At 38.1% G+C, this 17,493-nt stretch overlaps 1 protein-coding gene and 1 long non-coding RNA gene across 3 annotated transcripts in view; one reads left to right on the plus strand and one right to left on the minus strand.

Annotated features, from left to right (window-relative positions):
• Positions 1-17,493, plus strand: part of LOC135942068 (neuroligin-4, X-linked-like) — a 193,652-nt gene that overhangs the window by 120,547 nt on the left and 55,612 nt on the right. The gene's annotated exons all lie outside the window — the stretch shown is intronic.
• LOC135943979 (uncharacterized) lies at positions 5,747-6,239 on the minus strand. Its single transcript, XR_010575258.1, has 3 exons — positions 6,166-6,239; positions 5,916-5,962; positions 5,747-5,854 (listed from the first exon to the last, which is right to left on the minus strand). It is a non-coding gene; the product is annotated as an uncharacterized LOC135943979 (long non-coding RNA).

A 17,493-nucleotide genomic window follows, 5' to 3' on the forward strand; every position in this document is an offset into this window, starting at 1 on the left:
GTGAGCGTGCACGCACAATGGTGGAAATAATCAGTCTCTGGGCCTCCAGGTTCTTTTATTGTCGCCTTCATTTAGCACGCAGCCGAAAAAGCAGAACTAGCACGAGGCACGATTGCAACCGCTCGCTTGAGGCACTACTTGTTTTAAATCCAATTTATAACCTCGTTGCAGATTGGATTCGGTGAGCAAATTGCACCCTTCGCGTCCAATTACATCGGAGCTTTTGGAAACGACGCTTCTCAAATTTCATCAAATGGTTTATATCTTCCCCTCTAAAATGTTCGTGGTATCAGACCAAAGTTCTCGCTTTTTAAAGTAGTTTATTTTATGGCTTGGTTAAATTGTCGTAAGAGGGAGTTTTGTCACAGTGTCGAGGTTGACAGGATTTCGTAACTCGATCGTTTCCCTTTTTGTTCGTGCTCATTGTCAGAGATGAAAGCTTTATTGATTCAAAATTCTCTGTAGCTAATACTGTGGCATGCATTTTGTTTTGAAGGTAAAATGCTGCCGATCCAAAGCCTGCGGGGCAAAACAGTGATCTGTACAATACGACACGTGTGAAATCATTTTTTTGTAATTATTCTCTTTGAGATAATCTATTTTTAAATAATCTGGCTCCCGCGTCTAATATTCATCGCTGTCACATTCGTATAGAAACGATAATGAGCCCTCATCCCCCATTTACCTTAGCAAAATCCGATTCCTGCTTTATCAGGCGGCGTTTTACATTCTCTGACATTGGGCAAAAAGTCCTTCCACCGGCGGACGAGGAGAGAGAGCGAGAGAGAAAAAGAGCAAGTTAATGACTCCATTAAAGGCCGTCGGCATTCTTTCGTGATAAAGAAAAAGAGAGAAAGAAAGTCCGTCCCCGGGGACAAGCTGAAGGATTGCTTTGGCACTTGCCTCCCCTGGAACCAACCTTGGCAGAAAACTTTTTTAATGCTTCTCATTGCATGTAACCCGTGCTTCTCTGCCGACGCAAGGGTTGATTCTTTGATCCTCTGGGTCCCCGATTGAGCAAGTAGTACCAACTCGTAAATTTATTAGTTTTGAGAAACAATAATCAATTGAAAGGATTTAATAAATGGTTAATATACACACAATTAAACTGCTTATTGAACGTAATTTCTGAAAATTCTTTGAACTCTTTGGTGATCTCATAATTCTTATGGTAAGAAGTTGTACAGTTTAAGTTAACCACTGTATCGAGATTTCCCACCAGATTTACGCTTTGTTTGGTTGATAAAAAAAATTGCTAAGTCCGAGTTTCATCGGAAAGACGCACTTAACGCTTTTTTAATGTTTAACCAATATACTTAGGCAACTTAATGTACATTTTTGCTCAGTCGTTAACGTGCAGTATAGAGATTATCAGTCATTACCACTTACTCAAATTTACTGCTGTGTGGCAAAAATAAATAATTCATCGGGTGAACTTTGGCACAAGAGGCTTGGGAATAAATTTAATGCCCATTTGTTATGAGCAAGATGAGGTATAAATTTAATAGCAGTGTTGAGATTGCGCAAGATTTATAGTGCTGGAGGAAATGTGTCGCAGCCATTACAAATAACTCGAGTGTACCTTCTTGCGTGGGTCCTAAGCCTGCGAGTGTTGGTGCGGTCGGTCGCAGACGGCAAGAGAGAAGAGAGACCGCCGTCAACCCGACACCAGCCGCCCTCCCGCAGACAGCTCATCACGCCCTTTGTTATTGTCGCGCGGCGGGCGTATATTCGCAACAATGGATCAAGTGGCAAAGTCGCATTACAAACAACAAAAGTGGAACGCCTGGCCCGGACATGTGCTGACTAGACACGCTTTAGTCATCATTAGCCCCGGGCATTAGCTTATTAGCAAGTGCAGCTGCCTGACAAATTCGGACCCGGCGACAATTTTGAAAGTGCCTGCGGATGACACGATTACCCTATGGTTGTAGTATTTGAGGTAATTCAACAGCATAAAGGGCGCGTTTCTGACCAAAACGCAGCCAAAATTAATTTTGAATTAGTCCCGTTGTAGAAGAGACTGCAATTAGGAGGGTGAATCTAAAGAGTAAATACATTAATTTAATTAAAACAATTAATTAGAACACTTATATAATGTGTGTGATGTTAACAGAAGTTTCTAGTTAAAAAAAATGATTAATTAACAGAAGAATATGTTAAAATCTGCTTGTTCATGTAAAAAATTTTCAGTTATTCGAGCAAGAGAATTTGTGTTTCAGCAGAGCTCTGCTCTCCATGGATTTATTCTCCGACTTTCACATGCGTATTTTTCCATACGTTGCAAATGCAAACCCCTTTATTTGTCTCTGGAGTGCAACACAGGAACATGGAAAGGGCTTTTTTATGCACGCGTTGCCAGCTCAGAATCTCTAACTTTTGCCGCTCTCCCGCCGCGAGAAGATTGAAAAATGTATAAAACAGTCGGGCATAGAAGGGAGAAAAGTTTTCTTTCTGGGGCTTTTTTGCATTTTTTTCCCTCTCTCAGCACCAGTTATTCCACATTTCCGCTGGCTGCAGCTGCAGTTCAATTAAATATGGGACCCTGGCTGTGCCTCTTCTGAATCGTAAACTTTGGAAATGTAAAAAATGCAACTCGTTCCTTATCAGATCCATAAATATCGTTATTTACGGCTTTATTATGCAGATTGTTTATGTCGCACGCTGCTGCTGGGGGGCGTGAAGTCAACGGAGTGAGAGAGAGGTTTCTTTTAATTTATAATAACCCCTAGGGGAGACCGTGTAGGAATGGGTTGGGTATATAGCATAAAGGCATTTCTTTTTCTTTCTCAACAGCTCTCAAGTTTATTAAAAATCTGCGTAAAATACATACTATACGCCCCCACTGAATTACTATTCTATTTAACAGTACGTGCGCGTGGAAATTTAATTAGTAAAGGCGGAGTTGTACCGTCACTCTTGATTCGCTGCAGATTTATTCTTACAATTAACCCATGCGCTGTGTATATCTTTGCTCGCAATTTACGCGGCTCGCACTGCGCTAGTTCCTGAAATCGTAATTAATTAGCAACCTGAATGCAAGTCACAAAAGCCTCTCGTGTGCACCAATTATTGCATTCCCTTTGAAGAATTTCTTGTCATTCGAACAAAACATGATGTAATCATCGTGTGCAGAGGAAAATTTAATCAACATCTCTTTCAGCTTGTTGAGCACTCGAAACTCGTTTCCAGTCCCAGTTCTTCAGTGGAAAGGTTGCAGGAAGCTGCAATTTTTTCAGAGTTTAAATTCAGCCGATTCAGACGAACTATCAAACCAATATAATTATAACGATAATAGTGCTGATTATCGTTAGATTAAAGGAACAGAGGAATTTTATTTTTGACGGTGCTGATCGATTCCTTAGTTAGTGTGGATTTAATTTTGATAGGCAAATCATTGGGTAGAAAACTCGTCACGACCAGCCGAAAATCGGTGTAATCGTAAAAACCTAAAGCATCACCTTGCAAAAACTGCCAATGTAACTGTTTTAACGTTTCCGCTTGATTTTCGGAATATATTTAACTGTCAACAGAGTGATTTGGCTATTTAATCTAATCGACCATCAGGAACCGATTGGCACTATCAAAAATGACATTCTAGTGCTACTTCAAAACCAAGTAGCGTGATGAAGCAATTAAAATACATAATTTTTGACTTCACTATTGTGTCCGATTTCTTTTAAAAGCACGAGCTGGTCGAACAAAATATTTATTTTTCATGGATTAAAAGTTAAAAAATGTATCAGTCTTGTTCCATATTGCTGAATTTGTTCAGTGCTAAAATAACCATCAAAATAAAAACTTGATCTATAAATTTTATCCTCACTCCAAACTTGTACCTTTCAAAACACATTTTCTAGCAACTTTTTAAACTAGACAAATTGACAGCTCCTCAGGCAGAGATTAATTTTCAAATTCTGATGTCTCGATTGCATGAATTCAAATCCTATGTCTTTGCGATATCCTATCGATAAACGCGACACAATGCTTATAAATGCGAATTCCACGTATAGGTGAAATACAAGTCAAAGTTGCACTGACACTAAAGTTTCCAGGCTCGAGTAGAATTGGTACGTCTGACTAGCTGACTGCACACATCACGCGGTGGCAAAAACTTGTCTCCATTGAAAACGCGCGTGCGATATGAATAGAACGCGCAAAAAGCTTGCTTGCTTTGAAGGCAGCCGCGCCTCTATCCACCGGCGTCGTTGCTCCTTCACTACGCTCCACGGCTCTTTTTACTCGCACGACGTTGGTGTCATTCTATATATCTGCGAATATAATGAGGCACGCGCATCTCTTGCTTTGAAGCGAACCAGCTTTTTACTGAGTGCAAGTGTACGCACGCAGCACTGCCAGTGTTTGTGCGCATTCTAGATTTTCTATTTGGTTTGTATTCAACCTATTCAGAGCGATCGCTTTGCGCTTAATTAGTTTTATAGAACTCTGAACAAAAACGTTGTTTTGTTGTTGTTACTTAGGAGTTACTCTCTCATTTTACACGGATGGAGTACCCGGTTTTTTATGCCTAAGATAACTTAAAAATTTCAACAAACTTCATTAAATATCTTACAAATATAAAAATAACAAAATTATATTTTTACTAACTTAAGTATTTTTATATTAATTAAATATTATTTTTTTAATTTTTTCCCTAGCTAATTTATAATGTTTAAATCAAATAATATATATTTTTTAAAAAATAAGCCAGAGAATAAATTTTTTAAAAATGTTTATTGTGTTTAAATTTTTATTCAAACTATGACTGCTTAGATGGAATTGAGTTTAAGAATTTAAATTAAACACTGACCGGCATGAACCAATCAACCAATATTTAAACAGCAAATTTGGAAGTACCAACAAATAAATAAGAAACAGACATTGAATGTTACAAATAATTTTACTATTGTTTCTTAAAATGAAGCCATAAAGAGTAATTAGAAATAATAAAACATCTGGAAGTAAATCCACACAATCCAAAAGAATCGGGTTCTATGCTGAAACACATATCAGTACCTCAAGTGCAGGCGTAACACACAATTTACCAGACCTACGTTGTGGCACTAAAAGCTTCGAGTTTCTTATTAACATCGTGACAAAATTAACTAAAGTTCTAATGGGATAATTTTTGTATTTACATATTGGCCAGAAATATGTTTTCAAGTCTGTAAACATCAGTGAGTGTAATCTTCAACACTTAATTATCGACCTTAAATTATTTTAAATCGATCTATTTATACTTGAGTACAATGCCTTGCCTGTTTCGCTGCGGCTAGAGTACCGATTCAAAAAATATTCGACCGCCTTAAATTTTACGGAAGAAATTTTTCTGTTGTTAAGCATTTTTGATAATATATATGTATGCTATTTTCTTTTGTGATTATTGTTTGCAATCAGATGGAATGCATGTGAGAAGATCATGATGAATTACCATGCTGACAGTAAAAAAAATCAATTCAATACACTATGCTCTTTATTAAAATGAAAATATTGTTGGCCACAAAGCGCCAGCGGTGAACCGATTACGCCCTAAAAGACCTCCGTATAATTGGTGGTAAAGGAACGATTATAGTGTTCGTTTGAGCGGTGGTGGTTGTTGTTGGTGGTGGTGGCGTGGTTGTTGTGGTTGTTGTCGAAGTTGAAAATGGGCTCTCAGTTGTGGTAACTGAATCGAGGCATTTTCCATCATTAAACGCTGCCAAATATACATTTCATTATATTATTGGTTATATCGTATATAATGCCATATCCAATTCACTTACCACCCCTGCCTAACAAGAAGAAAATGGTGGTGGTGGTTGTAGCGGCCAGCAAAATTATCACGAGAGCAACGAGTGTGAAGCGGACGCAGAAACTGAAACAATGTATCATTTTAGTGGATGTTGCGTCATTAATGTTCTAGTGTCACATTATACCTGCACGTTGACCTTGATTTTTGTTGTTTCTTCCCTCCCTCTTCCGTCTTACAGAAATAAAAGAAATTAGATACCTCAAAAAACTTGTTGGGAAAGCAATTATAATTAATTAGATTTTGCAATCATGAACTCAGAAGAACCCAACCGGAGGACCAAGATCAAAATTAATCTTCCCCCATATGGAGTGCGCCCTCTCTATAGATGCTGGTTAAAACACGCTGCGGAAACCTATATAAAATTTATTACTTACACCGTATGTTAATTCAGAAAGATGCATCTTGGAAGTTAAAGAGAGGAAAGTGTTTCGTTACGGGTGTCCTACTGGTAAGTGGATAGATGTGGCAAGAACTTAGCATGTTTTATATTCTCAATTTAATCGCTATTTAATTAGGAGGGAAATTAACTTCATGAGAAAATTATGTACTCTAGAATACAGCATTACCCTTCAATAATTACAAAATTGCTTCTAAAGGATATCATAGGATGAGAAAAGAACTTGAAAAAAAAGTTGGAGCCTCTATGTTCTTTAGTATTTTGGCATTTATTTTTTGCATCGCACAAACGTTCACATCATTGTTAATCTATATTACTTTGTTAATTATCAGAAATGATATTATCAATTGTTTATTTATGTTTAGGACATCTAATGGTTCTTAAACATTTTTAATAACATGTTTTCATAGCTCAACTCTAATTATATGTTTCGTTAGGATGGTTGTAACAAATAAATGATTTATAGATAATTTGACAAGAACGATATTATATATTCAGCATGTCCTGCCATTGGTGTCTTGCAAATATTACGGTAGCAACAAATATGAATAATTGAACACGAACTATGAAGTACCAGCTTTGTATAAGATATATGTATAACCTGAATTTAGTAGATAAGTGATGAGATATCAATTATGTTGGACATAGCTGCCAATATGAAATTTAATTTTGTCTTTGATATATTGTTTTGTTGAAAAAAAGATATGTAATATGCGCGTGCTGCTCATATGCTATTAAAAATTTCCCAAACGGCCATAATCCATCTCATATGCTGCTACAATGCGTAAAAACTCAAAAAAAAAAAATCATGCCGCACCCCAAACCTGACGAGGTGAGGGAGTAAATTACAGCTAAGAGGCTTTAACAATAAAGTGGACTTCGCTGTTACTTCCGTTTTAATGAACGCACTAAGAATTTTGCATTATATTCTGGAAATTTTAATTGAAGATAATGATCTCTCCTCGTGCCGTTGTTTTATGAACAATTTGCACGAATGCTAATGCACACAAATCACTAGAAAATGGAGAGGGTCGAGTGTCGAGTTTGTTTAGAAAGACGCACAATATTCTTTTGTAATTGTGATTCGGAATTAACATATTTCTTTTGCTCGTTACAAAAATAAATATAAAGCTATTTTTCAAGTCTCAAACAACCTTTATTTATCAAATCGATGCTTGAAGATTTTATTTTTACATAAAAAATGAAACTAAATAGACGGGCAATAGAAGGATAAAACACAAAAGAGATTTTATGCGAATAAAGGACGTCTAACAATTTTTATATCCATTTTCGATTTGTAGAGGTATCCCCTTCAGCCAGCCAAGAACAAGCAGAATTCTTCAAGCGAGTCCTCAACAAGAGAAAATTCAAAATTTTCTACCTGCACACGTCTTCCAGTCTCAGCATAAATTCTTACAGATTAATACACCAATTGAGCAATTTTTTATTTTTAATCCACCGAGAAACACTAAACCGTGCTCTCAAGGGCTTCTAAATACAATAAAATGCTATAGAAATGGTCTACAAGGTCGTGCAAAAGGTGAGCAGCACGCGTATGTTGCATATCTTTTAAACAAAATAATACGTATAGCAAAGACCAAATAAATTAAATTTCATATTGGCAGCTATGTTCAACATAATTGATATCATCACTTATCTACCAAATTCAGGTTGTATATATATTTTTTTCATATTTTTTGCTTTCGTACTATTTACAAGCCACCACTAGCAGGACATGCTGAATATATATTATAATTTATAATTCTTGTCAAATTATCTATATATCATTTATTTGTTAAAACCATCCTAAACGAAACATATAATTAGAGCAGAGGTATGAAAACATGTTTTTAAAAATGTTTAAGAACCATTATTAGATGCTCTAAATATAAATAAACAATTTATGGTATCATTTCTGATAATAACCAATGAATGAACATAATATATTGTATTGAGTGAATATACTTGGTATAGCAAAAAAGAGCTTGGTAAATTAGTCTTAATAGACATGCATTGCGTGAAAATTTAAATCATCTGAATGTGATCCTGAAACTTATTTTTAAGCAAAAATCGTACAAAAATTTGTACCCTTAGAAATGAAAAATTGTTGATTTGGTATTACGGGTGTTACTAAGAAATTGGATGAACATCGTTTAAATAATAAAAGACAGTGTAGAATATATTAAAAAATTCATATCCCTACAGATGTAAAGGAAACAGAAACGCTACAATTAAAATATAAATTGCGCATTTTGCACAAACAAGAGACAAAAAATATGATACACTGCGGTATAATACACGTTTCTGCAGTCACTCTGGGGATGAAAGTTGCCTCTTGACACGCTTTATACCCGTGGCGTTGAAGAGGAATGCAGCGCAGCTTTGCGTTTTTGCACTGCAATGATGGAAAACGGCGCCGCGCGCTTCAAAGGGGTAGTCTTTAATTACGAAAAATTTGCCCGCGCCCGCGCTGATTTAATTAATAGTCTGTTAATATGCTAATGTAGCCGCCGCCTTCCTGTGATCCCGAGTGGGGCCGAATTCGCGTAATGACTCGCCGAAATAAAAGCGCGCTCGTGTCATATAATGTGCAAGGCTTGCTTCTTTTGCATCGCCGCCGGGCGCGCAATAATGGATTTGTATTTGCATAGCATTTGCACACGTTCTCTCGGCCTCGATTTTTATTCAGTCCTCTTTTGTACCCGACGTTCTCTTTCCCTCCCTCTTGAAAGCGGAAGGAAATAAATTTTTATCGATGTACTTTTGAGTAATTTGATTTTAGGGATTTTGCATTCTGTCGCTATGTGCGTGAATATAAATGAAGTGGAACTCAAGGATTTGTTTCTGGGTTCAAACACTTTTAGAAAGTGCTCGAAAATGACTAGAATTTATTTTTAAATCTATTCTATTGCATCTATAACAAGGATATTTTGGCGGGAGGGAGAGCAACCTTCACCTTTTCCGTTTTTACACAGTATATCTCTTTCAGTCTATGCTTTGCTCGTACACTGAAATCAACTTATAATTAGCAGAGTATTAACTTGGTTCACCAGCTGTGGGAAACGATTCGCTGTACTTTCTTTCTGCATGCACTCAACAAGTGAGCAAGTGGCTCCGCTTTTACAGCAAAGTTATATCTGTTTCGTGTCAAAGTTGAGGAATTATTTTTCATACGTCACAATCCCCTGTGTCAATCACTGCACGAACGCTGAATTGATACATATAGCCTCAACTATTTAATTTAATTTAAATTTATATAAATGGACATCGCAAAAAAGCCTTGAACCCCTTCTCTTCTGGCTTCTCTATTTTTTCCTATTATTCAGCAATGAAAAATGATGTATTTTACTACATAAGACACAGAAGCCCTACAAATCTATTTTGCGGATTCGGAGGCACGAAAAGATACTCGCCACTACTGTCCTAATAACGATTTTGCATTAAACCTGTATCGCCAGGTGGGAGTAAAAGGTGTTTGATAAGCATTGCACCCTTACTGCACCTTATCCCCTCTACACTATCAGACTCGCACCAAAGCAGTCACAGCAAATGAACTCTCTCGGGCTAGGATGAGATTTAGTGCGAGAAAATTCTATAAACGCTATTTCATATAAGACCCGCACTACATAACGGGGTAGGCATTTTCATCAAACTGTATAATAATTGTAAATGTTTCAAATTGATATTTTCATGTTCAAGTAATTTATTTTAAATGTGATTTTAATTATTCAAGTATTCACAGTCTTAACTACTTTACTACTCTAACCAGGAAACCAAATAAAAGACGAATTACTACAATGAGAAAAGACACATTTCTGTCACGGCTCCACGTACCCACAATACACTTTTAAAACTAAATCAAGGTTAATTAATTTCTTTTGAAGAGAATTATATGACTTTTGCCAATCTATAATTAATATTTTCGGGAAAAGGCAGCAACTCTAAACGGATATACAAATTTAAAACAAAATTATTTTGCTTTGCAGATTGGTTTTCAAATATTTCAAGCAAACCTGCCACGTATTTCATTAAGCATCCTAAACAGGTTGAATATTGGTTAAAAGCCCCATAAATTACTAACACGATTTCAATTTTGAATCAAAGATTGATTATTTGATATAGTTATTATTCCTTTCTAGTGAACGTAATAGTTGCTCTCTTACAAAAAATTAAATCAACTACTGTCACTTCAAAATGACGACAATAATGTAATGCAAAAATGGCCTTAAACAATCCCTCTCTCACAAAAAATCGCAATCCATAAAGTAATTTATGTTTCGAGAGTACAAAAATTTGTAAATGTAACACTACGAACGATTCTCCCTTAAAATCAACACATATATAATCCTTTGGGAATTAAATATCAATCAAACGGCAAAAAAAAAATGAAAAAGCCCCAGAGAATAAAAAAGCAGCACAAATGGAATTCCTGAAATTCATTTCCCATATGAGCTGCGCTCATTTCAGTATACATGCATCGAAAATCAAACGCGCTGCGGAAGCAAAAAGCTCCGTATATATTGCAATCACGTCCACGTGCTTGGTTGCTACCCAGATTGATTTAAAATTAATTCCACAGCTTGATGAGGCAAAAAAGAAGCAGATGGTATTAATTTAACCCAATTGCGGTGGCAGCGAATCGAAAATTAATGAACGAGGCGCTCGCTAACGAAGGCGGTCGGCCGCCGAGTGCCGAGCGAGAGTATTCAAATTGAAATCGGTGCAGCTAGAAAAAGATGCACCAAACACTGATTATTAATGCACGCGTCCTCTCTCGCTTTGCATGGGCAATGTGCTGCGGCTGCTCCATCATCGTTAAGTCCGCGTGGCTTTGCAGTCCGTGTCGCATATTAATCTCGTTTGCATTGACGAATGACTTTTTGATGAGAATAGATGCACATGTGAGTGTGCGCGCCGGAACGTGAACCAAGCATTCCCTATTCATGCTGCACACGCAGAGTGACACGTTTGAAAAGATCTCTCTCAGCACGTGCATTTCCTCTGTTGCATCACCTGTGAATAATTCACCCAATGTCCCAATTCCCTGCGCATCACTCTTAATTAGCCGCCTTTCTGCCTACACATATAACGAAGGCTGCACAAACTCTCCTCTCACCGCGCATGGTGGGATTAATTTCGTTTAGGATCTGAGTGGGATTAAGATCCGTAATTGCTTTTTAATAAGTGAAGAAGTGTTTGTATTTGTGTAGCTGCTTATTTGCTCTCCGAAAATTAATTATTTTCACCAACCGCACCATATTTGTTTGGGTAATAAAATGTCTGGATATAACTCTCAATCAAATTGCGATTAATCACTTTGAGGACGCTCAATGCAATTATTAATGTTTACAATTTGCCTTCTAAATTGACACATTGTATGTAAATATCTGAAAGCTCTAAATTCGCCGACTCAAACAAACATGGAAAACGTCGAAAGTAAAATTATTGCTCGCAGGTTATAATCGATCGTTAACGTTGGCAGTGAGCCTGATTGGAAATAATTATTTTAGGAAACCAAAACATTGCTTTTTAACTGATTTTAAAAATATATCAAGAGTTATAATTTTCCCGCAACTGGAATAAGTGAGTTCTGTTTCCCTGCAAAAAGAGAAAAGCTCGCTACTTGCTGGTTTGCACCTTTCCAGCATGCGTGATTTGGCTTCACGGGACAAATGTCTAGCGTTTCAATGCAGTCCTCGGTGCGGAGGCAAGTGGCCCTTGAATGGGCTGGGTCCCTGTGCGGCCTGGTGCGCCCATGTTATCCGTTCGCGGTGTTATTGGGACCCGGGTTTCAGCATTCGTGCTAGTGCAGTGCGCGCCCTTCCCAGTCTGAGGACAAGGATAAAAAGAGCAAAAAAGCGTAAAAATTGCTGAGCACAATCAAATAGACAGTAACAAAATTTTGTGTTTCGGCCTTCTGACGAGGCTGAATATTTTTTTAATTAAAATTCCAGCCAATTCCCAAGTTGTGTGTACCCCTTAGTGTTAGAAGGGATAGGATTACATATTTAAACTGAATTTTACCATATAAAGTACCAAAATTAGTAAAATCTTGAATAAAATTTTAATTAATATAGTTATCTCTACGGTCAAAACATTCCATCCTTTTACTTTGAGGGTCATTTTAAACTGTATAAGCTCCATTACTTTTGTTCAGTCTGAGAAAATCACTAATCAATTCAATTGGGGCTTTTAAAACTTTCAGCGAGCAAATCGTTTCGCACTCTCGGTCGGCCAGAGGATAAACAATCAACAGGCAATCGGTGTTTCGTGCAGCAATAAAACATGTTCGTCCGCGTGTGCTTGCTGAGCGGCGGCAGATCAAAAAACCGCCTGTGGCAGTCTGCCCCAATCCCTCGACCGACCGACCGGGTCTGCCAGGAACGAACGGAAGCCACTTCAAAAAGAGGAGAAATAAATTAAATTTGGTCCTCTCTCTCTCTCTCTTTCTTTGTGAGCGTCGCCCGCCAGGCCATTTGATCTTATTTTATGATGGTCGCCGACGTGCGGTTGACGCACGGCCCGAGATGCGGTTCTCCAACCATCTCCGGACTTTTCCAGCCGGTGGGCAACGCAGACTTGTTTTTCTTACGGGCCTGCTTGCTCGAATTAGTTTGCTTTCCGAAACGTCTTTTCAATCTCTGCCAAAAAATTGGCCTTTCTACCTCGTTACATTTTATTCGGTATAGGAAACCAGCATGTTGGTTGGAAAACAACCGTTCGTTTTCATTTAACGGAACTTAGAAATTAGAGAAGTCAATAAAATAAATTTGGCGTTTATTGTACGTAGATTAAAAATTTATCAAACCTATTTGCTGATTGTTTTCTTGGATAAAAATATACGCTTGTTTAAAAAATAAAATCTGTGTGTATTAAATTGTTATAGTTTCATCTGAATTTTTTTTATTTTGCTCTTTTTATCCCTGTCCGAGGACCGGGAACGGCGCTCTTTGAATTTGATTTTTGATTCCTGTGGGTCGATTAGGTTCGACAGCCGAATTACTAGCTATGTTTATAGTCTGTCACGTCTCCTCTATAAGTCGGGGAAAACCGATACTTTAGCGATTTTTGGCGTGAAACGTAGCCAAAAGTGACTCAAGAACGCCAGTGACCAATCACAGAAGTTGCCTTGATTGACTTGCCTGGACGCTTGACTCGCTTTCGGTGTCTCAATCTTAGGCAAGATTTATATCAAATAGGCAATCAGCGAACCACTCGCAATGTTCAAACCAAAAATCGCCAAAGTTATTGTTTTTGCGTTTCTGCCGATTTCCGGCCGAGATTTCGACCAAATATGTAACCCTAGGGAATCAATTGGCTCAGTCAAAAATGAAATTTAAGTTCTACTTTAATTCAAGTTCTACTTTAATTTAATTTTTTGGAACATTACGGAAGATTTAAGGCATACCGCATACCTCACTGAGTGAAATGAATATTTTATTTGAACAAAAGCTGGTAATTAACACCATGATTTGTTTGGGTGTCATTTAAAATTATGGGTTTAGACTGAAATAATCCATTTTCCATTTATTCCTTTTTAAAAGTAATTTTAACCGAATTTATTTCCTAGCAGAGCATGTTTGAAAACAACAACGGAAGACCAAAAACCATTTTCATCCATTCGAAGCGTTGGGCAGAAGTTGTGTGTAATTCGTCGGTAATAAAGCCGAAATGAAATTTATTCCCCTCGTCATTCGCTTTCGCTCGCCTCCACCACATACAATGGCTGCGGAGCCGCTCTCGGTTGGCCACCCATGAGAATTGCTGCAGCTATATATGATGTGCGAGCGGGCGAACGGGTGAGTTGCGAAAGATAAAAAGTCGAGTACGTAAAACGGCGGCAGTCGGCGTGTTTTCGGGTTTGCCGCCGCCGCAGGAAACACACACACACACACTCGTGCGCATTTCGCGCAAATGGCCAAACAAGTGCCTCTGAAAGGAACATTTGCTTGCCGATGCCCAGCCGCAACTAACTTCACTCCTCTTACGCGAGAATGAAATTTAACCTATTTAGTCTGCGAATTCCGAGCAAATGTTTCGCCTAATTTAGCTGCAGACTAATTTACAGAGTGATCTCACAAGGGAGTAATTATGGTTATGGCAATTGATTCTGCGTACTGCGTTTGAAATATCATTCTGAACGAAATTTTAAACAAATTATAACGTCTCAAGCTTGAATTTGTTCACAATTTTAGACACTTAATTTTTGTATTAAAATAGGAGGCTAAAATTTCAAGAGAATTTATTAAATAAGAACTTGACCAGTATACAAAAAAGACTGGAAAATGAGAAATTTTAACAGTGCAATGTACTAAAAGCTACAAAATTATTCAAAAATTCATGCAGAGAGATAATTGTATTGTAAGCATGACAGACACAGGATATGAAAATCGACTTGGATCCTAGTTAATTTGCTATCGTTTGCAATTAATGGTGAGTAACTTAAATATGATCCAAACCGACCGTCGTATCCTGTGTCTATCATCCGTGTATTGCTTGTTGCAAAGTTTAAAAAAATGATGTTTTTGTTGGCGACGAAAATATGAGTTCTTATTGTTTCTCAGGAATTGAAAAAAAATGGCAAGCTAAACTTGCTCCATTTGTTGTGAATACCTTCTATTATTGGAAAGAAAACGCCACTGAACGCAACCCGCGCAGCACAAAAGAGAAGCAAATTGCCTAACTTGCTTGTGTTTCACTTCAAGAACTTTTTTATGGATTTTGATTTTATTATCTTTTGGAACAGGAATTCTTTTAAATTAACCACACAGGGATGCAAGAAAAAATATGAAGGAATTAACTCACAGGAAAATTTATTAAAGGAAAAGAATGACATATAATCTGATTTCAAATCCGCGCGGAAATGAGCCATTTGATAATTGTTTTATTTCTTCCTCTCCTAATGTTTATCCTCTATTTTGAGCACTTCAAAATTCATCTATTTTTACTGTGAATAATTTGCTCAAAACAAGAGACTCTATTTTAATACAACAACTCAGAAGTGCCACTCTAAACACAAATTTTGCCCGCATGCTTCGAAACAGAAAGCGTGTTTGTGTATTTTTTGTCTTACTAACTCTCCAATAAAATTGTTCGAGTGACTGTACAAAACCCAACTATTGAGGTATAAAATAAATACTGTATAAGTTGCACGTCCGTCAAGTGTCTCGGCCGGCAGCTTTAACTGGGAGAAATGAACACTCGTTCCTCTTTAATTTTTAATTACAAAGCCCCAAGGGTGCTTATGCGCGTTTTTTAAGATTCGTGAAATAATAAAAAGGCCGAGTCATCTCCTAAAAAGCAATGCTTCCACAAGACAAGACAAGACAGACGTGAAAGTGGCACATGCTTTTAAAGCGGGCCGCAACTTTTCTTTCTCTCGATCTCGACGAAAATTTCCGTGTGCGCAAGATAGCAGAAAAAATATACTCACGACGTGGGTCCATTCGCAAATTGCAGTTGCGTGGCCCAGCGAATTACGTGTAATGGTTGTTTTCGCGCGGTCCAAGCATCGATTCTAGCCTCGAAAATAAGAGAGAGAGAGCAGTCGTGCAGCTATCTCATCACCATCATTGATCGTGCTCCGCCTCGCAGACCAGAGATTATATTTTCAGGCACCGCACTGTGTCTCTCGCCTGCCTCTCTTCGTGTCTCGGAAAACAAAACCAGGACGTTTTTGTCAAGGGAAAAATGGGCCTGAAGATATTGGCTCGGGTTCGGATTTGCGGCGTTATTGATACAGCTGCTCCTTGAGCGAGATGTGCTGGTGGACGCGTGGATTGATGTCAGCCTACTTTGAAACGCAATCGCCGATATTGTGGTTCCAACTCGTAGAAATAAAGTGCTATCTCAGACGGTGTCGACTCCTGTCAAGAGCCAATTTGGCTTTCAACATTGCCAGTGTGTTTCTGCTGCAAACGCATCCATCACAGAGTGGAGACAGATTTTTCAAATTTATTATTTGGAATAGAAAATTGCTTTCTTTCGATCATTCCCTAGGGTTGGGTATTTACAACGATTTTTTTCTGTGAGTCCGATTCTTTTTAGACGCCTAATGAGCATGAATTATGAATTGAAACTTTTGAAACACATTTTGAACCACTAAAATTAATCTAAAATCCTCGAAATCTTTAGAAAAGCCAGAAAATAGTCATATATATATTTTGTCTGACCTGCCGTAAATAATGTAAAAATTGTATATTAATATATATATATAAAAAAAATGGAGCTAACACAGAGCCAAAATTTTAGAGTAGAGTGAACCAGGACCTAAGTTTCACAAGGATTTTTTTTATTGGTTCATCTCTTTTGAGATAGGCGACCCCATGATAGCGAAAACTAGCATCACGAACGAAAAGCAGAGGATGGACCAGCTCGTGTTACTGCCCTCGAACCGAGCTATTTTTATTGAAATGCTAGACATTCTTCCCGTGAAATTAATTCACGCATGCTGGAAAAGTTCAAGCCAGCAAGTAGCAAGTCGGAAAGCTTTCGCAACCCTGCCCAATCCGAATGGAATGTCATTGCAATTCAAGAGAATCAAATGTAGGCGCAAATCAGCCCACGCTCAACCCCTTGAACATTGCTTGGATTCTCAATTTTGCAACAATGCGAACCACGCAGCTTGGTTGTGGAAATTTAACTGAAATAAAGCAGGTATATACATAAACCAACTATCACGACAAAGAGCCAGACACCATAAATGGCTGCTGAGAGTCGGGAGAAATGGTACCGTGCGAGATGAGGCTCGATTAACAGGGCTCTTGTCTGCTCTCGTCAAAGGGTTGAGTCTGAAACAATAAGACGACTCGAACTCTGACTGCTCTCCCACTCTCCGCCCACTATCCAGCGCGCAGTTTGAAATATGTATGAAATGTCTGCAAGTAGCTTTCGTCGTCGGCGCACTCAAACAGGTCTGTCTGATTATCCGCTGAGAGCTGCGCGCCTCCGCGTCTGGCTTTAATATTTGCCCGTGTGTTTACCTCGCACAGAGTCAGACCCAACTCGCAAATAAAGCACAGCAACCGACATCTAGCTCTGCCTGGCTCTCCGCAGCTTGCAACAGAATGAAATAGTATATGTAACTATATGCATATACATCTGGTTGAAGCTATCGCTGCGGCTTGTCCGTGCCGCTGGAGAAACTTGATTTAAAATTTGCAAGGCTTGCTTAATTGTCTCTGGATGGCGGTTTCCACAGTGTTGTGCAAGAGAGGTGCTCCTTGTTTGAATTTCAGTGGTCGCTTTGAGTGCTGAACCTCAGCTGCTGCCTCATTTGTGCGCAGTGAAAAAAATGATGAGTTAA

This window comes from Cloeon dipterum, chromosome 4 (genome assembly GCF_949628265.1).
Source record: "Cloeon dipterum chromosome 4, ieCloDipt1.1, whole genome shotgun sequence".
Lineage (NCBI taxonomy): Eukaryota > Metazoa > Arthropoda > Insecta > Ephemeroptera > Baetidae > Cloeon > Cloeon dipterum.